At 32.3% G+C, this 24,505-nt stretch overlaps 1 protein-coding gene across 1 annotated transcript in view; it reads left to right on the forward strand.

The window, feature by feature from the left end:
• LOC142239842 (uncharacterized) overlaps positions 1–24,505 on the forward strand; it is a 214,059-nt gene that overhangs the window by 123,753 nt on the left and 65,801 nt on the right. The window lies entirely within an intron of this gene.

Consider the following 24,505-nt stretch of genomic DNA (forward strand, 5'->3'; position numbering starts at 1 on the left):
AAGGTTGGTACTATATAAATATAATATGCATTTAATTCTAGCGACGCCATCTATGTGTCAGACCGGGGACTTATCAGCCAACCTTCTAGCAACCCAGCAAAAAATACTTCAGCAGTGAGAGTTTAGTTGCGCTTTTTGGTATATAATAAAGTAGGCAGTGCATCCACACTGAATGAATCGGTGGCAATAACGTAAACGAGTAATCAAACTAGTTTATGATCATTCGTTTACATTATTGCAACCAATTCATGCAGTATAGATGCATGAAAGGTAGTGCTGTTTTCCATCACTCCAACAATGCTATACTCAAGATTATATATCACTTCTGAGCAATATTTCTATTAAAATGAGCAATTATATCAGCGCTACGTAGAAACTGCTCTAAATCGGGACATCGCCCACAAAAATCAGAGCTGATTCGGTTGTTTTGTAAGCAGTTGGTACTGCCCTTACAATCCTACTGAAATAGTGCTGGGAATGGTGCTTTAAAGGAATATAGGTATATTATAAAAATAGGGCCTGGGAATTCGGCATTTTGCGCTCCCGATTTCCCGGGAATTAAGTGCGGGAATTTTTTTCTTTACAACATTTTATATAAAATGGAGGGATTAATACTACAAAAAACATTATTTTTAGTACCATTTGGTAAATCATCAGTCTCATTATACTTCCAAAATCTACTTTAACAATTTTTAACTGTATTTTTTTCTTGTAAATAAGGGATTTCAAATCCATTTTTAGTAGATTTTGAGTCTAATGTGCATGGATGATAGATGTTCAATTACTTTGGCAATTGCATTCTCCTATTTGAATTAGGTACCAAGTAGTAATAGTTGCCTTGTGCGAAATACATAGTCGTGGGTTCTAGCCCAGGCATCCCAATTGTTGTCGCTCTTCCTAATTTATTATCGTCATATTTCTGTAAACCGACATTCCAATAGACTGGTACACTAAGTAAACCTTTATGAACTATGGGTCATTTTACCTTATATATCCACTTTTGCAAATACATAATTTCAAAATATTTTCATAATTATTGCAAGGATGTGTTTATAAAAATGGCAACATTTATTATGATAGTTACTTTAATATAAAATATAGATGGTGTAATTCTTTCGGGAATATTGATCGAAAATTGACATATAGTGAAGTATAGTGACTCTGTTTTACGATGCACTGAAAAAACAGTGAACCCACCAGGAAGAAAACTTTTGATTAATTTTAGAAAACTTTGAATATTTTTAGAAATTTTTAACTAAACAGTATTACAAGCGCTGGCATCGCGCCGATATCACAAAAATAAGTAAATATTTTTCGACAAATTCAAGAAAATTTATTAGACATAAATAATTTTTTTCACTTTTTAAAGAAAATTCCATTCCATTGCAATACTTTAAAGAGTAAACATACATAGTTCTGCGATATATAGATTTAAAGTTTTGCTGCAATATGTACATTTTATTTATTTATTTAGTTATTATTATTGTTTTGATGTCCAGTTTTAATAATTTATAAATGAACAAATGTAAAACAATTATATTTCAAATAAAAAAATTCTCTGGAAAAGGTCGGAAAAAAGCCGACGAAACGTCGAGAAAAAAGATGAAATAAACTTGTTTTATTTGCATTTATATATATTGACCAAAACAGCCCATTAAAATATACGAAAATTTTGTAGTTTGAAGGAAAAAATTGGAGTTCAAAATTTGCAAGAATGTCTTTAGTGACATACGAAGTTCATAATGGACACTTTTGTAGTAAAATTTACAAATTTTAAGAAATAATGAACTATTTTATGACAAATACGAATTTAGTAAATCTCTATCCTTAACTTGTGTATAATTTTTTCCCGTCTTTTAGTTCATTTAACTAACGTACGCAAAAAAAAATATTAGAGTAAATGGAACTTTCACAAAATATAATAAGTTCATGAACTAAAATATAGTTAAATTGGCTTTAGTGAAATACGAGGGCGGTTCGGAAACTTCTTAGCCTATTAATGAAAGAGAATAGTTAGTTTTTCAAAAATATTTTTATTTTTCAATATAATCTCCTTTGAACATTTGCTGATGACACAGTTTTAATGTCCTCTTGAAAGAATACAAATGTATCCGTATATAAGCTTCAAGCGTCTTTAAACAAGGTACACGAATGGATAAAAGACTGCAACAGTAGCAAATCTGTTCATGTTGACTTTGCGAAAATCGGCTCAAGTTACAAATCCCTAAAAATAGGCAATGAACAAGTTCCTTTTTCGAACTTAGCAAAATATCTTGGTTTTACAATGGATTCAAAATTAAATTGGAAGATTCATATTGATAAAAAGTGTGAAGAACTAAATATTAAATACCGCAAGCATTAATGCCAATATGGATTTATGGCATTCAGCTATGGGGATGTGCGGCAAACAGTTCTATCGAAAAAATACAAAGGTTTCAAAAAAAGTGACCTCCACCGAGACTTAAAAATGAATACAATCAAAGAGGAAATCTCCAGATTTGCAGAAAAACATCTTATCCGCCTCCAGAACCACACTAATCGCGAAGACCGAAATTTACTCCAAACTTCCAATCAACATAGAAGATTGCGCCGTTTCAAACCACACGATTTATTAACTCGCTTTAATATATGAAAGCCTCAATACCAATGAAAAATTTACAATAATTGTCCTAGTTCGACTATATGAGACTTAGGATATTTTAAATTCAATAAATCTACTGAAGTTAATAGATAAACTATTGGTTAGTCACTTCTTCATAATAGAGACTAGTTGTAGTATAAGTTAAGCATCAAATATGTATTTACTTAAATAAATAAAAACAAGTGAGGAAAGTCTAAAGTCGGGCGGGGCCGACTATATTATACCCTGCACCACTTTGTAGATCTAAATTTTCGATACCATATCACATCCGTTAAATGTGTTGGGGGCTATATATAAAGGTTTGTCCCAAATACATACATTTAAATATCACTCGATCTAGACAGAATTTGACTTCTACATAATCTATAGACTCAAAATTTAAGTCGGCTAATGGTGGAACACAATGTTAGTAAAAAAAAACAAAATATGGGAAACATTGAAATCTGAAGCAATTTTAAGGCAACTTCGCAAAAGTTTATTTATGATTTATTGCTCGATATATATGTATTAGAAGTTTAGAAAAAATAGAATAATTTTTACAACTTTTCGACTAAGCAGTGGCGATTTTACAAGGAAAATGTTGGTATTTTGACAATTTTTGTCCAAATCAGAAAAACATATATATGGGAGCTATATCTAAATCTGAACCGATTTCAACCTAATTTGGCACACATAGCAACAATGCTATTTCTACTCCCTGTGCACAATTTCAACTAAATCGGAGCAAAATATTAGCCTCTGTGGTCATATGAGTGTAAATCGGGCGAAAGCTATATATGGGAGATATATCTAAATCTGAATCGATTTCAACCAAATTTGGCACGCTTAGCTACAATGCTAATTTACTCCCTGTGCACAATTTCAACTAAATCGGAGCAAAATATTAGCCTCTGTGGTCATGAGTGTAAATCGGGCGAAAGCTATATATGGGAGATATATCTAAATCTGAACAGATTTCAACCAAATTTGGCACGCATAGCTACAATGCTAATTCTACTCCCTGTGCAAAATTTCAACTAAATCGAAGCAAAAAATTGGCCTCTGTGGGCAAATGAGTGTAAATCGGGCGAAAGCTATATATGGGAGCTATATCTAAATCTGAACCGATTTGGATAATATTTTGCAAGTTTTTCGAGACTCATAAAATATTCGGATGTACGGAATTTGAGGAAGATCGGTTGATATACACGCCAATTATGACCAGATCGGTGAAAAATATATATGGCAGCTATATCTAAATCTGAACCGATTTTTTCCAAAATCAATAGGGATCGTCTTTGAGCCGAAACAGGACCCTATACTAAATTTTAGGACAATCGGACAAAAACTGCGAGCTGTACTTTGCACACAAAAATACATCAAAAGACAGACAGACAGACGGACATCGCTAAATCGACTCAGAATTTAATTCTAAGACTTTTCCTTCTTGGCGTTACATACAAATGCACAAACTTATTATACCCTGTACCACAGTATAAAAAATATATAATCTCCTGAAACTTCAATACACGTTGTCCAACACTTTTCTAGCTATTCTATCCCTTGATTAAAATAGTTTTCCTCAAGGTCTTCAAAATAGTGGTTTACAACTGTAATTGCATCTTCATTTGAGTTAAAACGCTTGCCAGCAAGGAAGTCACTGGTAGCTAAATCAGGAGAATAAGGTGGGTGGTCAAGCAACTCGTACTTTAATTCGTTGATTTTAGCCATTGTTAAAACACTCTTGTGCGCTGGTGCGTTGCCTTGATGAAAATTTTTTTTTTTGTGTTGTGAGCCAGGACGTTTTTCTCGAATTTGTACATTTCCAAAAAGTTTCAATAGTACTCTGAATTTATTGTTTTACCCTTTTGCAGATAGTCAATCAATAAAATACCTTTGAAGTCCCAAAAAAACCGTTGCCATAACCTTACCAGCCGATTGAATTGTTTTTGCCTTCTTTGGGGCACTTCCTCCAGCTTCAGTCCATTGTTTGGATTGTTCTTTTGTCTCTGGACTATTGTGGTGGATGCATGTCTCATCAACAGTTATGAAACGATACTTAAAATCCATTTTATTCCGCTTAAAACGATCCAAACAAGCTTGAGAAATGTTCATTCTTATGCGTTTTTGATCGACTGTTAACAAATGCGGCATCCATCTTGCAGAAAGCTTTTTCATCTGTAGTTCTTCATGCAAAATTAAATGGACTCGATCATTTGAGATGCCCATGATAATAGCAATTTCACGCCCTTTTATTTTGTCGATCATTTAATACCATATCATGCACTTTGGCTACAATTTCTGTTGGTGCTGCTGTTTTTGGACGTCCACTACATCGTTCATCTTCAATGCTTGTACGTTTAAATACAGGAACCCAATTTTTTACTGTTGCATATGAAGGAGCACTTTCACCTAACACATTCACCATATCATTATGAATTTCGTGTCCCGATAAACATTTTTTATGTAAATATTTAATAACAGCACGCATTTCTATTTTTTTCCATTGTAAAAAAAATGCGGATGCATCTTTTTGGAACACCTGTTTCTATATGAAGGAGTTGCCAAATCGATTTAACATGTGTTCATAACAGAGATGGAAGTTTCCAAAACACTTAACTTTTTTCTGTTTATACCGCGCTTTTTGTGCTAGGCTAAGGAGTTTCCGAACTGCCCTCGTACATTGGAAGAGACTTCCATTGTAAAAGTTTTTTGTATTTTGTGTATTACAAGATATCTTATTTTATTATGATTTATGGCTGATATAAGCGATTAACATAATAATACATTGTCAGTGGCCCGGACAGCGCCTTATAATTTAATTCGATTTCTAATTTATTCAAAAGTCTAAATATATGCCACATCGAAGCAGGTTTCCCTTTGACCGGAGTCCCGGGAAATTAGAAAAAAATTCCCGCTTTCACGGGAATGGGAAAAGTCAGGGAAAAAGAAAACCCTAATTAAAGGGTGATACGGTCAAAATTTGGTCAAGGGAAAACGCGTGTAAATCGGTGAAATCGTTTATTTAAAAAATCAAATTAAATTTATTTTTCAAGTTCAATTAGTATAAAATTCAGGAAAAATATTCAGTTAGGCTTTCGCTTTTCCAAATCCAAATTGCCGGGCCTCACGCTTGACACCTGCCATCAAATTTTGTACAGCCACCTTGTCCACCTTCTTCGCCGCAGAAAGCCAGTTTGCCTTGAACTGCTGCTCGTCCTTAGCAGTTTTTTGGTCTTCTTTAGGTTCCGCTTGACAATAGCCCAGTATTTCTCAATTGGGCGGAGCTCTGGCGTGTTGGGAGGGTTCTTGTCCTTGGGAACCACCTGCACGTTGTTGGCGGCGTACCACTCCATGGCCTTTTTACCGTAATGGCAAGATGCCAAATCCGGCCAAAACAGTACGGAACAACCGTGTTTCTTCAGGAAAGGCAGCAGACGTTTATTCAAACACTCTTTCACGTAAATTTCTTGGTTGACAGTCCCGGAAGATATGAAAATGCTACTTTTCAAGCCACAGGTACAGATGGCTTGCCAAACCAGATATTTCTTTGCGAACTTTGACAGTTTTATGTGCTTGAAAATATCTGCTACCTTTCCCCTTCCTTTTGCCGTATAAAACTCCTGTCCCGGAAGCTGCTTGTAGTCGGCTTTGACGTAGGTTTCGTCGTCCATTACCACGCAGTCAAACTTCGTCAGCATCGTCGTGTACAGCCTCCAGGATCGCGCTTTGGCCGTCGTATTTTGTTTATCATCGCGATTTGGAGTCACTACTTTCTTGTAAGTCGATAGTCCGGCTCGTTTTTTGGCTTGATGCACGGTTGTAGACGATACACCCAGCTTATTTGCGGCATCTCGGAGAGAGAGGTTAGGGTTTCGCTTGAAACTACCGGCAACTCTCTTTGTCGTCTCAGCGGCTTCCGGTTTTCGATTTCCCCCCGATCCAGACTTCCTGGCTGTCGACAAACGTTTCCCAAACACTTTAATTACATTTGTAACGGTTGATTTGGTAACTTTTAGCGTTTTTGCCAGCTTTGCGTGCGAGTAGCTCGGATTTTCGCGATGCGCGAACAAAATTTTGATACGCTGCTATTCTTGCTTGGTCGGCATTTTGACAACTGAAGAGTGAATTCCAAAATCAAAATAGGAGCAACATTCTACACACACACACACCTTCAAAATGAGGGGTGTTCAGGTTTTTTAAATGCAAAATTGAAAGAAATACGTCAAGTTTATATGGACCAAATTATGACCGTATCACTCTTTATAAAGTAATACACGAATTTAACGAACTGGTTCATAAACTGAAAGAAACTATTGTGAGTCCAAAGATTTTTTGTTGAGTGTTTTACTTAGCATAGTAGACGCATAACATTTTTTGCCTTGTCCAAAGTAGATAAACTTTTTAATAAAGTTGTTATATCCTTACAGTTAGGTGATCAGAATTAAAAATTTGTATTTTTACATGAAAATCTATTTTGTTGTACTACGATCAACTTGGCATTAATAATTCTAAAAATATCTTCAAAATTAATGAAATTTTATTTAAATTTGTTGACTTTTGGTTTCTAGCAATGCTAAACAGGATTAAAGAATATGAGATGTCTTTTAATACTTTATTTTAAAGTCGTTTTTACTTGAAACATTTGAGTTATCGTTAAAAGGTTTCTAAAGGACTTTGATAGCACATGAACAAAAATTTGAAAATTTAAAAAAGTTCAAATTCGTCTTCTAGTATCTCTTTAATTCCCCGTTTCTTTGTCTCGGAATCAATACCAACATAATTAGTGTAAAGACAAAATCTTTGGAACCGGGCAAGTTTTTTTTCTGCGATGAGAACTACGTTTTATCTTATTCAAAAACTATCCTTATATGTAGGTATGTGTATACAGTTATACATAAGAAGTATTTATTTTCGAGATTTGGATACATGGGAAAAAAGGTAGTTTTTTTTCAAATTACGAATAACTGATTACATATTAGGTGATCATATGATCTTTATACACTACTTATTTCTTGGCCGAAAGTATGCCTGGGGTGAATTACTTTCCTCCTAGGACATGCGTATGTTAATGTAATCCGGAGCGATAGGCTTACCTACAAGTATCAGCGAATGAATAGCTAGAGTTTTGAAAATTTGTAATTAGTATGAATATTGGATCTAATAAGTAAATAAAAAAGTGATTTTTTAAAATTCTCTCTAAAAATGGGTATTAAGTGCGAATTTAGCCGTAAAACCATTTTTTTACGATTACTTTTCTTTAATAATCCATTTTAAGGAATACAAACTTTGTAAAAATGTGCTTTGGGCTATTCCCCATCAAGTTATAATAACATTTGCAATCAATATGCATATTGTTATGCCTTAAAGTGAAAACTAAATCTGTGACAGCATGCATACTCGAAGGGCAGGTCTACTGAGACCGCATTACATGAACTAGTCAGCTTTATTGAAAGCTCACTATCTGTCAAAGAATACACAATCGTGGCGGTTCTAGACATCGAAGGGGCGTTCAATAATGTCCATCCGAGCTCGATATTAAATGGACTGACAACTCTGAATGTTGATCCATGTATACTCAGGCTCAGCGTTGCCAATTTAGCTTTTTTCCCGCTAGATTTGGCTTTTTTTGAAGACGTTTAGCGGGGAAAAAATGCATTTAGCTTTTAGCTTTTTTTCTGGCTTTTTTCATGACCCTTTTAGCTATTTTTGACTTTTTTATTTTCGAAATGTTTCTATTGAAATATGGATAAAACGGCGTTTTTATTTAAGCCTTGCTGCAAGAATAAGGGTTTCCACATATTTCAAAGCTCAGTTGAAACATTAATAATGATTCCAGCCATTATGCGGGCATTTTTGTAGCAAATACATCTTGTTGTTGTTTTTTCATCATATTCATAAAAGTTATCGTAAACTTTAAATCTACTATTACCATACAAATTTGTTAGATTAACTGTCAGTATTCGGAATATTAGCATTTGACTCGTTTCTCCTTTTTATGTTATTATAATATTCAAAAGTTATTACGATATTACTAAATTAAAATAGTAGATGTGAATTGCTTTGTGCACAGAAAAAATATACATCTCCTTAAAATACGAATGCGAATTTTGGTTATAATAGCATTTGTGAATTTCTCTTATACAAACTGTTTTCCTTGTCCAAAAGACGATAAAGTCGTTTTGTCCTTATAATTAAGTGATTCAACTTAAAAATTTGTAACGACGTGTTTCCACCTAAGCTGGAGTAGTCAGTCGGGGGTCCAGGGTCGATACAAACATTTGTTAATTTATGGGCCTTCCGTGAGAGAATTAAATGAAACACAAGCGGTTTTAAGGTACAATCAAGTAAGGTCGATTTATTAAATAATAATTATATAAATGTTGTACAATGTAAGATTACGCCACAACTTCGCTGCCAGACTCGCCCCTAGTGCCGGTCGGTTCGTCCTTTGGAGATCGTGATGGGATACTGGAAAGGGAAAATTCTCCTCCTGTACTACGACTGCTCACTCACTGAGAGGTTAACTCCTCTTTTACCCCACTGGGAGCTTAACTCCACCTTATGACACCACTGGGAGGTTAACTCCTCTTTTACCTCGCTGGGAGCTCAACTCCACCTTATGACACCACTGGGAGGTTAACTCCTCTTTTACCCCACTGGGAGCTTAACTCCACCTTCCGACACCACTGGGAGGTTAACTCCTCTTTTACCCCACTGGGAGCTTAACTCCACTTAAATACCCCACTGGGAGCTTAACTCCACCTTCTGGCACCGCTGGGAGGTTAACTCTTCTTTTACCCCACTGGGAGCTTAACTCCACCTTCCGACACCACCGGGAGGTTAACTCCTCTTTTACCCCACTGGGAGCTTAACTCCACCTTCTGGCACCACTGGGAGGTTAACTCCTCTTTTCCCCACTGGGAGCTTAACTCCACTTAAATACTCTACTGGGAGCTTAACTCCACTCAAATAGTCTACTGGGAGCTTAACTCCACCCACTACTTTACTCTTACCTTATTTGAGTGTAGCTTTACTCCACTCGAGATCTTACCTCCACGGCTGCCAGACATCAACTGCCACGAGTCGTGGTGCCAACTGTTTTGGGCTGAAAATCGTCAATTTTTAAAATATTTTTCGTCAAAATCGTCATTTCGTCCCAAAAAAATCGTCACCCATAAAACAGCTCAAAAAAAGATTTAGCAATAAATTAAAAATTTTATTCCAACAAAAACATAAGAAAAGGCTTTAATTCATTTTATTTCCATAAAAAAATGCCGTTTAACTCTCCAACTAAGTCATCTAGTTTCCAGTTTTTTAAACGAAGATTAATTAAACTAAACTTTAAATTAATTTAAAGTAATATTCCTGATTGTGACTTCATGTACTACATTAACAACATTTTCTTGACAGACAATTTCCTATTCTTCAAGCGAATTTAAATCCTTATTACTGGCTCGTGTAAAATTTTTTATTATTATTTCTATTATCGGTAATAACAACCAGAATTATTTAGTTTTAAATATTTTTTTTTTTTTGACAAAAGAATACCATGCAATGTTTAAGTTTCAAAGGAATTCCGCATTTTAGGTTTATGTATATTGATTGCTTTGAAATTTCTGTCTACATTGGAGACGGTTGGGAGCAAGCTACATATAAATTGTCATATTCTGAGATTAAAAACGCTTGTTTAAATTACAACGGATGAAAATCGTCAACTTATAACTAATCACTTTGAAAAATCGTCAAATCGTCATAAAAAACGTTAAAAAGAAACACTTGTGTCGAGCATTATAAAAAATCGTCAACTCATAACTACGTTGTTTAAAATCGTCGTCAAATCGTCAGAGGCCAAATTTACCATCAAAAATCGTCAAAATGACGATAAATCGTCAGAGTTGGCACCACTGGCCACGACTCGCCACTCAGCTCTCCTTTTATAGGCAGCAGCACATCATTGTGTGTATATCTATTAGCTAATAGATGGCGCTTCCCCGTGTCCGTTAAATTCAAACTCGGTGTTCAGACGGCTTATAAATTCATAAACGATAATTTTAATTCAAAAAAACAAACTTAATCACATCAGGGTATAACATAAATATAACTTCATTACATTAATATATCTATTTATATATACAAAAAAATACAGGAACTCAATCTCACAATTCTTCTTCAATGGCTGTGTAAGTAAAAACAAGGTCCTGTCGACTTTTACCGTCACAAATTTTCATGAAAGAAGGAAGAATTAATGAAATAGTCTTTAAATGTGAGGAGTTTTTGCATCTTGACCACAAACCAAAATAGCGTTCAAAAATAGAAGATGTTTTGAACACTTTATTTTAAAAACGTATACATACAATAATTTCTACTTGAAGTCGAGTCTGAATTTGGAAATTTAAGTTGGCGTTAGCACGTTTTTAAAGCACTTTGATAGCTCATGAAGAAAAGGAAAATGTTTTTACTTAGAAATGTAAACTATAGGTATTTTCTACAATTTAAAAAAAAGTAATGTATTTCGAATTTCTCACAATTTCAAAACCAAACTAAAATTTTATTTAAAAAAATGACAAATCATTTTTTTTACCAAATCCAAAGCATGCTTAGATTCTTTAATATTTTAAAATAACAAGTAAATAAAATAGCGGTGTTGGGAAGGTAGCTCCCACAAAACGAAGGACTTCCAGTAAAAAATTTGTGATAGTAATCCAAATGTTTCGAATACGCAAACAGAGCTAATATGCCTTAGATATTTTTACAGTCTCACAGAAGTGGAATTAAAATGAAAATAATATGCATTTTAAGTGAAATAAAACCTTTAAATTTTTTAAATTTCAATCAAAAATGTGACTTTTGATACAAAAAATTTAGCTTTTTTTCTAGCTTTTTTTAGAATTTTTTTACCCGTGTAAAAATTGGTGGATCTGACCAGATATTATTAGATCTGCCGCCATATCTGATTAGATACGGTAGTATATCTAGGCAGATGTGGTCAGATCCGAAAAATGGTAATATCTGATCAGATCTAATTCTAAAGGAGTTAGATATGACCAGATCTCAAATTTGGCCCACATCTAATTATATCTAATCTGATGTAATTAGATGTTAATATATCTAATTATATATAATTTTATCTACAAATTGTAACACTTCCCCGTTACATATAATATTACCCTATTTAATAAAACGAATTATATAATATACTATATTAATAATGGTAAAACTGTATTATTTAAATTACTATTGATATCGTACATTTTATGTATGTTAAGTAACTTAAGTTTTAGAATTCATTAAAAACAAAAAACGAAAAAGTTAAACTATAGTGGTCTATTTACTACTTTTGTCGTTTGATCTCGCCAAGACGTTGGGACATTGCCCTCTCGACGTCTTTTTTCGGTTGTGGCTCCCAATTCCGCTCTTTCGCAACCCGGAATGAAAAATCTAAAGACAGAAACAGATTTATCAGTTAATTTGAAATTTATAGATTTGGTATAAGGGTATACTTACCAACAATAGCTTCTCTGGCCCTGTAATTTAGGGCAAAAACGGGTTCTAACTGTCTCTCCAAACCCTGTGCCCTTGGGGGTTGTCCAGTGAGGGTGGCTTTCTTAAGTACATTTCGTTTGAATACGCCTTCCAGCAACTTGCGAGCCACATGCGAAGCCTTGTGGGACGTCCCCAATGCCATGTTGTGAATGATGCCACGACAATATATGTTGTTCCCAATACATATCATCTCTAAAGAAACAAAAATAAAATTACTTAATTATTCATGGTTATGTTGAAATCATTTTATTCATTATTCCACAAAACATTTATATTTCTATCAAATCTTATCAACCTATGGATGGGAAGCATCCAGAGCATTGCAAAATATTTAAGTTTGTCTAAATTCATTGTTTCAAAAAAAGTAAAAGTAGGTCCAACAAAACACTTTTTACAACTATTAGATTTGCTCTTGATACTTACCTTTTCATCAAAATTTCTGCCAAGAAGCTGCTCCTCATTATCACTACATTGGACGGATTGCTCTACCGTAATTTCTGGTAAAACCTGGCTTTGTTTTAGAGCTTCTAGTTGATCCTCCGTCTCCCTTATTTTCTTTTGCAGAACCTCAATTTCATTTTCCTGAAAGAAAAACCATTTATTTTTATATTTATATATAAATAATAATAAAACACAAAACTTACCTCGTCACTGGACGTAGTTATACGTCCTTTTATGGTTTTTTTATTTGCATTTGCATTTCATCAATATATAAAAATTGCAACAAAACAATAAACTTACCTTATCACAGCTTCTCTTACTCTTTTATCTTCCTCGAAAAATGAGAAGACATTAAATTTTTATATGAAATAAAAAAATCAAACTCGCATTATCAAATATTTGATATATTTTTTTTTCAAATTTAATAACAACAGGCGTTGCTAATGGTGATAGTTATGGGATGACATTTTTATATATATATATATATATATATATATATATATATATATATATATATATATATATATATATATATATATATATATATATATATATATATATATATCATATACCAGATATGACTGATATAAATAGATATGAATCAGATCCAATCATATATAACACTATACATAACATATCTCCGTTGATCTATTTATATCTACAACCATATCTGAGCAGATATAATTATATATACTTTGATATTATTAGATATGATTAGAGCTCTCAATTTTTACACGGGTAGCTATTTTTTTGGGCAAATCTAGCGGTTTTTGGTGAAACAATTCTGGCAACGCTGCTCAGGCTGTTAGACGAACTGCTAAAGAAGAGACGTATTTCAGCCACACTAGGACAAGCAAACATACAAAGGTATGTTTGAACAGAGGCACTCCCCAAGGAGGAGTTCTATCACCTCTTCTTTCTACTATAAATAACCTGCTGGTTACCCTAGAAAAAGAAAGGATAAAAGTGGTGGCATACGCAGATGATGTGGCTCTGGCAATCAAGGGAAAATTCCCATCCACAATCAGAGATATTATTCAGAGGGCCCTCCGGATGACTGAGAAATGGGCGAAAGACAATGGTCTTGGGGTAAATCCTGCAAAGACAGAATTAGTCATGTACTGCAAAGATCGCAAAACTCCCACGGTTAGGGCTATTTCCTTAGGGGGTATTGAAATTCCCTTTGGTGAGTATGCAAAATACCTTGGCGTTATTTTGGACAGGAAGCTGAACTTTAAGCTTAGTATTGAAGAGAGGGCGAGAAAAGCAACTGTAGCTTTGTACTCGTGCAAAAAGGCAATAGGAAAAAAGTGGGGACTAAAACCAAAAATTGTGCATTGGCTATACACGACAGTAGTTAGACCTATAATGCTATATGGTGTTCTAGTCTGGTGGCCGGCACTTCAGAAACCGACTTGTTTAGATAAAGTTCAGCGTATGGCGTGTTTGTGTATTTCAGGCGCATTCAGCAAGACAGTAACAAATGCCCTTAATGTCATGCTGCATCTATTGCCTTTAGACATTTTGGCCAAACAGTCAGCTGCAAAAACGGCTGTGCGGTTGGTCGAAAAAAAGGTACGGTCACAGTTCGGTCCTCAAAATAATGCCAGATGTGCCTAACGTAGTGGATTACAATTTGGCGAGTCCTCAGACTCAGACAGTCAACCTGCAATAAAATCCTTGGACTCTGTGTTCCTCAACTCGAAAACGGCCATCGACTGCCGCAAATCTCTCAATGAGATGGCTGAGCAGTACAATATTCACCTAATATGGGTGCCTGGCCATAGGAACATACCGGGGAACTGCGAAGCGAATGAGTTGGCAAGGCTAGGGACTACCTTACATATTCCAGGGGAACTAGAATTTGTTGGTATGCCCCTAGCTACCTGCAAGCTCATACTGCGTGAAAAGGCTGTTATGATGGCAAATGTTCGATGGGAGAATTGCAAGGGTTGTAACGACACCAAGCAAATATGGCCCCATTTCAACTTAAACCGCACACTATATATGCTAATGTTCTCGAGACGTCAGATATCACTCCTGATATCTGCTATAACGGGACGCTGCCTGATAGGCGATTTTGCAAAAACTATTGGCGCGAAGTATAATGACTATTGTATGAGATGTCATGATGCGGAGGAAAAAGAATCAATTAAACACCTCTTGTGTGAGTGTCCTGCATTTTGTGTAAAGCGTAAGCTGATTTTAGGGGCATATCTGGTTGGTTCAACGAAGAAAATAATAGAGAAGGTTCAGTGGTTAAAACTAGAAGTGCCCATATGTAATATTTACTTTTAGTTAATGTGGTATCACAATGGACTGAATAGTCTAAGTGAGCCTGAATCTTAATCGGGCTGCCACTTGGACCTAACCTGACCTAGGTGATATAAAAATCTTACTACGAAATATGGAAACATTTTTGTATGAAAAAAAAAATTGTAGTAAAAATGAACTTAACCACATTATAGATTCGTATGATGGATTCCTACAACTTATTCCCCTTTTTATTATAAGTTGGAGTTTTTCCTCATATTAACAATTTTAGATAAAGTAGAATAAAAAGTAGTTAATATAATTCTTGGCAAGTGTATATAATTTTTTAAAGATTCCTCGTAAATTTGGAATATATTTTACCTTATCTCATAGATAGAATTCCAACTAATCAATAAATGTGCTACTGGAAAATTAAGTGAAAAGAGAGCAATGAAATCAAATGAGGGGATTGTAGAGACATTTTGTGTATATCTCGTGTGATTGTTTTTGTTTGTTATTGCGTCTTTTATGCTGTTGTTGGTTGTTTTGATTCCAGAAAAAAGTGTGGATGCATTTCTGGAATATTCTTTGTGTTGTTGGTATCTTGTCCTTTTATGACTTCATTTGCTTATGCGACTTGGAGTTTTGTTGTTGCATTCAGTTCTGCTTATGCATTGATGGTGTTATGTTGTGATTTTTATTGAAGACAAAAGAGTTCGTGAATTATTTGTGTTTGTTAATAAAAATACATTTAGTTCGAAACGCTTAAGAATCTGAGAAGTGAATGTTGTGATGTAGAGAAAACAAAAGAACACACCACCGTTACAGAACAGTTTATGTTTGTTAATCGTTTATTCTATATTTACTTTTAATTTCTAAAAACGTAGATAAAAATTTAATATAAAAACCGATTTATATTAAAACAAGTAAGTAAAGTCTAAAGTCGGGCGGGGCCGACTATATTATACCCTTTACCCATATGTAGGCCAAAATTTGTGTTACCATTTCAACTACTTCACATTTGCTGGAAGCTATATAAAGGAGACAATTGTTTTACTTCTACAAAATCTCTAGAATTAAAATTTAAATTGGCTAACGCTATCCAGTTAATTGGAGGAAACTTTGGCTTCTGTTGTCATATGAGTCTAAATCGGACGAAAGATATATATGGGAGCTATATCCAAATCTGAACCGATTTGGCTGATATTTTGCAGGATTTTCGAGATTCATAAAATATTTGGATGTACGGTATTTCAAGAAAATCGGTTGATAAACACGCTAACTTTGACCAAATCGGGGATAAATATTGTTACGTTTATATTGAGGCGTATTTAATTACCCGATAATTAAAACACAGTTCTTTTCAAATAACGACAATCTACAATTTATTTGTTTAACTGATTGGTTTCACTTATTTGCTCTACGATGTGTACTGTATAAACTTTAGCTTACGACTGACTCGTTAGCAGCATGCGAGCGCTTTTATATATGACGGTCTGGCAATACGAGAACATTCTGGCAGCACTACAATATTCTGGCAACGCCAGAACATTCTTTGACAACGCTAGAAGTATCTACGACCATTAAGTTATTCATCTGGTGGCTGCCAAACACATATACACTCACATAGATATATGCTCGCATTACTACAACAACAATAACAATAGACAATGAAATGAAATGAGAATGCAAAATAACAAAGCAAAGGGGTTGTTATTCTATGAGAGAGTAAGAACTAACATTTCGATATGAAAATAAGCAAACAAAAGAACATAAAAGAAATTCAGGAAAGTACTAGAAAATGAATAGATGATTCCAACAAGTGATAACGAAATTTTATCGTTACAATTTGAAATTAACGGAAACTAATTTAAATAAACTTAAATCTATAATTATCAAATTCGTAGCAATATATATATATGCAGCTATATCTAAATCTGAACCGGTTTTTTCCAAAACCAATAGCGATTGTCTCTGTCCCAAGAAACGGCCCTATGCCAAATTTGAGGACGATCGGACTTAAATTGCGAGCTGTACTTTGTGCACAAAATTACATATGCAGACAGACGGACGGACAGACAGACAGAAAGACGGACATCGCTAAATCGACTCAGAATTTAATTCTAAGCCGATCGGTATACTAAAAGATGGGTCTATGACCACTATTTCTTGGCGTTACATACAAATGCACTAACTTATTATACCCTGTGCCACAGCAGTGGTGAAGGGTATAAATATAAACATCCTAAGTGAACAATGGAATGATCTAAATATATTCTTCATCTGGATAACTAGTTGGAGCTTAAATCACGTTTTTGATGATTTTATTTTTTATTAGGATGTTACAGCAATTTTTGAATGTTAAATGGTATATGAGCAAGTGAAAATTATGTCCAATTTAATAATATTTCTAAATACATTCCCTGAAGAATTTCAAAATAATGTCCCATTATTCCATGGATATGGCTTCACTGATCTACTTACTGGATGGATTTTCTTCAGTGTGGTATGTTTTTCTATAAATCGTATTTCGTTCGTTTGTAATAAAACCAAAATTTCATCTATTAAACAATATTTGTGTCATTTACTGGTATACAGGCCTTCTAATAGAACACGCAGAGAAGAAACATGATTGTCACAATCATATTCGAAGAGCAAAATAATATGATAGCTATTTTTGCGGCGACCATATAACATTTTAACCTGCAACCATGTTGGATCAGTGAACATGGTTCTAAGAAAAATATAATTGTCCTCATCTAAAATGTTATTACATTGATAAAAAGAATTTTGTTTGAATGAAAAGACAATGGTCACGATTTAAAATGCTACACAAAAAAAAATATCACCAAAATATTTCCAATTAAAAAGTTAATTGAAGTTGAAAATTTTTTCAATTAATAAATTACTTGATACAATTAACTTTTTAATCATGATAGAAACATTAAGTTAATTAAGTCAATGATTGAAAATTTTAAAATTTTTAATTAAAAAATTAATTGATACAATTAACTTTTTAATCAAATTCGGAAGACTAATTCAGTTAAAAAAAGTGCTGATTTTTTTAATTTTTAATTAAAAATGTATTTCAAACAACCATTTGTTAATCCAAATAAAAACTCTGAGCCAATTCAGAAAGTAATTGAAAATAGTTACCTTTTTTAATTAATAAATTAATTGAGTTTTGCAATCAACATCAATTAAAATTTTGATTGAAACAATTAAAAAATTAATTGAAATTTGCTGAAAAAAATCAATTAATTTTTTAATCAAGAATTTTTTCTATGCCCAATTAAAACTGTGATTGATACTATCATTTTCGTGATTGAAGACATTTCAATTAAAAATTTAATTGGATCAATTAATTTGGTGATTGAATCAGAAAAAAATTTTTTGTGTGTATGGTATTCATTAAAAATGTTTTTCGTCTAATTAAAAGAACATGGTCACAACCTAAAATGTTTTTATCTTTATTAAAAAACATTTTTCGTCGTCGAATAAAGGACGCCACTTGAGAAAAGAAAACACAAAATTAGCTTTATTTATTTGTTTTTATTTATTTATAAACTAATTCATTGTTTATTTGTATTTATAATGCCGTTCAAGCAAACATCATATATTTTTACACACTCTATTTTATTTCAATTTCAACAATAAGTAATTATTCCATATTTACATCGTGCCCATCAAATGTACAAACGCAGACATCATGTAATTGCAAATAAAAATAAATGATCCATATAGCAAAATGCAGAACAAAATTATACCCTGTACCAAAGTAGTGGTGAAGGGTATAAAAACAGGTACATTATTTCAATTACACTTTCCTTTTTTGTGTTCACATAAAACCACGTGCCACTTCTGAATAAATAAATGAACACAAAACACAGTAAATCCGTATTATCCGTCCATTCCAAGAAACAATCAACTCTCGACTGATGCGCAAAATGAAAATCGTGTGTACCTGCTCAATGTTTTTATAAAATTCTTTTCGCTGCAAAAAATTTTAAAATTAAATGGTCACGAAAAAATGTAAATGGATTTTATGCCCATGTAATGGTTGTAGACATGTCTATACTTAACCTATAAAAATACTTTTTTCCCTGTAAAAAAGTCAAAAAATTTAATGGTCAGGTAAATGATTTTCCCGACCATTTAATGGTCTCAAATTCTATCATTTAAATGTTTGCGGTATTTGAGAACCATTCAAATGCTTATTGTCACCATACATTTTTCTCCGCTCGCAAACTATTTTTACAAAGACAAAATACAAAATACATCGCGGCAATTACATGCTCTAGATAAGCATTAAATGAATGCGGCCCATGTCCAAACATGGTTTTTGTGTGCGTGTAGTTTATAATATTCTTTCTGCTTACAGGTAATTAAGCTGACATCCTAAGAACATTTTCTTGAAACGATACGATAAAAATCAATACGTACGATGGTATGTTTTTTATACATACAGACCTTCTAATGGTATTTTTTTTTTTGAAATATTCCTATTGTTTACAGGCAATTAAGCGGACATTCTAGGAAAATGTTCTTATAACGGTAAGTTAAAAATCAATACGTACATGGAAATCAATATTATTCATATTTTTTATAATTCTGCAATTTCAGATGCATACAATGGAAAGCCACAAATACTTGCCCAATCGATGGAAAACGGACAACAATTCAATGGACATAAAAAGGTATGACATATATACCTCATATGCATAGAACACCTGGCCACAGTTCCAGGGGGGAGGCGCATCGTCATTTTTGGTTGAGCAGGTTATGTATAATTAAATTTGTTAAAACAACACTAGTTGTTAAGTTCAACAAAACATCAATAATATACTACAAAAAAGCATACATACATACTAAAAGAATATAAGTTACATGCAATTCTATAATTTGTTGTAGGTTTTCCATTATTAATCGTTCACTTTATTTGCAACGGCTAAATTTCTTGCTAGAATATCAGAATCACACTCAAAAAAAGTGAACTCTCTATTTCACTAAAGCCAATTTAACTTTGTGTTAGTTCATGGAATTGTTATATATGGAGAAAGTTTCGTTTACTCTAATAATTTTTTGCGTACGTTAGTTAAATGAACTAAAAAATGGGAAAAATGTATACACAAATAAAGTAAAAAGTTTTACTAAATTTGTACTTCTCACAAAATAGTTCATTATTTCTTTAAATTTGTAAATTTTACTACAAATGCATCCATCATGAACTTCGTATGTCACTGAAGACATTCTTGCAATTTTGAACTCCAATTTTTTCATTCAAACTACAAAATTTTCTTTAACAAGTGAAAAAAAAAGAATTATGTCTAATAAGTTTTTCTTGAATTTGTCGAAAAATATTTACTTATTTTTGTGATATCGGCGTGATGTCAGCATTTGTAATACTGTTTAGTTAAAATTTTCTAAAAATATTACAAATTTTTCTAAAATTAACTAAATTTTTTCTTCCTGGTGTGTTCACTGTTTTTTTTTTTCACTGCAGTACCACATTTTAAAAAATGTTAAACCATTTTCGTCAGTTTTAGACATAAAGTCCAAATATCTGTCTTGCCTTCATGGCCTTAAGGCGTACCTTATTAGTAATAGTACCAAATATTAAAAATCTAGCTAATGAAAGGAACAATTGCCAAATTTCCCACTAAATGATAAACTCTTTTATATTAATATTCATTAAAATTTTTATTTTTAATTATTAATTATTGTTAATCATATTTTCAGCTTTTGTTAATATTTATTTCTGTTTGTTTGGGTAAACAAAATTGGTCTTTGGTTGGGGGGACGCAACGAAATTGATACATTTTTTGGGTGCGCGAAGCAAATTGGTTTGGGAAGCTCTGAATTAAATAACACAGAAATTAATTAGTTTAGTCTTACTAACTAAGAATAATATTCTAACTACATCCAATGTGTGAATAAAACTATTTATTTTCTTTCTTTCTTTATTGATCCATATCAGTACAAAAAGTATGAACATATTACTATTTATAAGTATACAAAAGTTAGTTAAAATAAAATGTGTCAAAATAATGAAAATATTAAAAACAATAGAAATATTAATAATTTTTAATCTAATTCCCTCAAAACATAAATATATTTGACGAGTGAAATTAATTTTATACATACGTAAATATAATACAATAACTTATGTCATCAAAGAAAAATGATTTTGCAGTCTGTTCTTAAATTCGTATTTGAGAAGTAGGAATAATAACCCTACTTCTCAAATACGAAGGTAGATTGTTCCACAGCCGAGTAATAAATATAAGAAATTGTCTCTCAGATACCATATACTGAGATCTAATTGGAATGATTGATTTTATCCTAGACAATCGTGAAAAATATCTTTGAAGAAGATATTTCGGTTCACCCGAATAAATTATTTTATGTAGAAATATTAGGCATCTGAAATTCAGTACGTTCATAAAAGTCATTTTGCAGTAGAGAAGAATAATTCGAAATACTTTCATAACGCCCAACACCATACACAAATCTGGTTATATCGTTAAACAAAATTTGCATTTTCCTCTTATTGATATAATCACAATTCGCATTTCCATTATTGTATATTATTAGCAATTGTTTTGAGTAATATAATAATACATTTTTGAAATAAAGTACTGCACACAAAGAAAATTTCATTAAAAGTCAGCCAACGAAAAAATTTCATTGATATAACGAAACATTTTCATTAATACAATGAAAATATTCGTTAGTAGTACGAAACGCTACGTTGATTGGCAGAAAATTCATTATATTAACGAAAAAATTCGTTGTATTAACGAATTTGTTTCATTGGTTAACTTTTAACGACACATTTCGTGAACATAACGAAACTTTTTCTATTAGTGTATAAATAGGCTTCAATGGAAAACGATATTCACATTTCAGACTGGTTTAACTCCAATAAACGTTGATTGTGTTTCATTTTTACAATACCACGAACGAAACCCAACCGTTCGTTATACGTTGTTGAATAAATACATATTCTTCTGTTCTCTTTTCGCTCTTTTTCTCCAACGCTCAAAACTATTCAATTTCCATCCCAAAGGTGATTGAAACAATCAAAAGAATTGTTTCCGAATTGATTAACAAATTAAAATGATGAGTTAACATTTTAATTGGAAACTTACACCGAAAAAAATGTATTCCAAAAACGTGAGAAATTAACTAATCCATAGTAAGATTGGCAATGATTTGGCGCCAAAGATTTTTTCGTCTAGTTAAGTACATGATTTTTTTAAAAATTGGTTAATACATTGCATGGTATTTTAGTTCATTTTTACTTACACACTGTCATTCAAAATATTCCTGCTATTCAGAAAAATTAACAAATTTTATAGGAAACCTATACTATAAAAGTGGTATTTTATAAACTGTTTGTCAGTACATATAATTTTCAACAAATTAGAAAAATTAAGGAATCAAAGGTACAATAAGCCTTAATACAAATAAGAAATATTTCGTACAATAAAGTTGAAATTTTTATAAGTACCACACTGGTAGAAAAATATTTCGTACTATTAACGAACGAGCTTCGTTGATTATTTTTCGTTAATAGTACAAAATTTTTCGATATAAGAACGAAAGTGATCGTTAATACAACGAAATCAATCGTTAAAAGACAATTTGTAATTTTTTCAAGAACTAGAATAAAAAATTTTTTCAAGATGAAATTATTATAATCATTTGCACTTAGAGAGTAACTTTTGGAAACTTTTAGCCTATAAAACAGTCGTTTTATATACTCCGAAAGTGTAATTGAAAATTTCATTTATAAAACGAAAGCGATCGTTAATATAATGATATGGATCGTTAAAAAAATAAATTTTAAATTGTTATATTTCGTCATATTAATGAAATATGTTCATTAATAATACGAATTGGAGTTTGACTATATCTGCCTCTCCTTACTCTCTCTCTCTCTCTAATACGTCTGTAGCGTCTATGTAATTTGTACATACACATGAAAACATGGCAATAAACACATGTTTGCGTGTGCGTCTTAAAAAACAAACGGTAAAAAGTTCAACTGAAAACTTGTCTGATAGGCAAACCTTAACAACAGGTACGTTCTTTTCGCTGAAGAGTGCACAGGCTCATTACAGTTTCGTTGTGAATAATAAAAATAGATGGTGGGTGAGTTAAATTGGTGTTTTTTGTATATTTGCAAGAAATTTAGTGTACATTTTTAAGTGAACTTTCAGATGAAGAAGGCGGAACAATTACCGTAATGAGCCTTGGTTGCAAAAAAATTGGATAAATGGACACGGCGATACGATTATCATGTTTTGGTCTTAGAAATAAAGCCTTTTTTCTTAAGTGAAATTCACAATATATGATTATTAAATTTTAATTTATCAATAAATATTACTTAATTTATCAATATAACATAAATCATATTTCAAAGGTCTTAGCAAAAAATAATACACTACCAATGACTACAATCAAATGCAATAATTAGTTGGGTTTCATTAATATAACGTTTTTGTTCATTTATATAACGTTCGTCTTTCATTCATACAATGAAAAAACTGGGTTCATACAATGAATGATTTTCATTCATACAACGTATAAGCTGCATCCATACAAGGAATAAATTTCATTCATACAACGAATAATATTCGTTAATGCAACGAAAAGGCTACGTAATAGCAACGTAATTATTCGTTAATACTACGAAATGTAGTCCATGAAGGGATTCGTAAGTATAACGTAAAATTACGTTGTTATAACGAAATGCTACGTTGGCTGACTTTTAATGAAGAATTTCGTTAATACAACGTAGAAATTCATCGGATTAACGAAACTTTTTCTACCAGTGTAGTTTTCGCGTTGATTTACCTTCAAGTACCACACGAAGTTCCACTTTTGTTTACCTGATTTAACTTGATATTCTATGCACGTAATGTTTACCAAAATTAACTTTTAATTAAACAAAAGTACGTTTTAATTATTCTGTTTACTTTCAGAAAAACTAATTTACCCAACAGATTTATTGGAAAGATAGGCGCATCTACATATTAGAAGGAACATGCTGACATGGTTATTATGATAAGGAAAATAATGATTTAACTATATACATTTTGCCCTTTAGTTGTTATTGATCGTAATTTTAGGTGTAAACTATGTTAAACCAAAACAAACAAATAAAAAACAAATTCGTTTGTTTATAGCATAATTCACAAAAATAAAATATTCAATATTATCTATAAAAACGCATATTTTCTTTTATTTAAAATAAAATTAATTAAGACTTTGTGATTAAAATTTACTGCCAATACCAATTAATTATTTAATTGAATCAATCAAATAGTTAATTGATTTTTGCCGCGAAATTAATTAAAATTTTAATTGACCCAATTAAAAAAGTAATTGAATTGTATGTCAAAAACCATTCAATTAAATATTTAATTGAAAATCGTGTTTGGTTTTCAATCAATATGGGTGGTTGATACTATCATTTTTTTATTGAAGACATTTCAATTAAAAAAGTAATTGAATTAGCGATTTTCATGATTGCACTCAAAAAAAAATAGTGTGTACAGACCATCTCTGCTTTGCTCACGTCACTATCATAGATTTTGGAATGGCACTATCCTTTGGACGAAAATGCAATGGGGGAAA

Source organism: Haematobia irritans, chromosome 5 (assembly GCF_050003625.1).
Source record: "Haematobia irritans isolate KBUSLIRL chromosome 5, ASM5000362v1, whole genome shotgun sequence".
Taxonomy (NCBI): Eukaryota; Metazoa; Arthropoda; class Insecta; order Diptera; family Muscidae; genus Haematobia; species Haematobia irritans.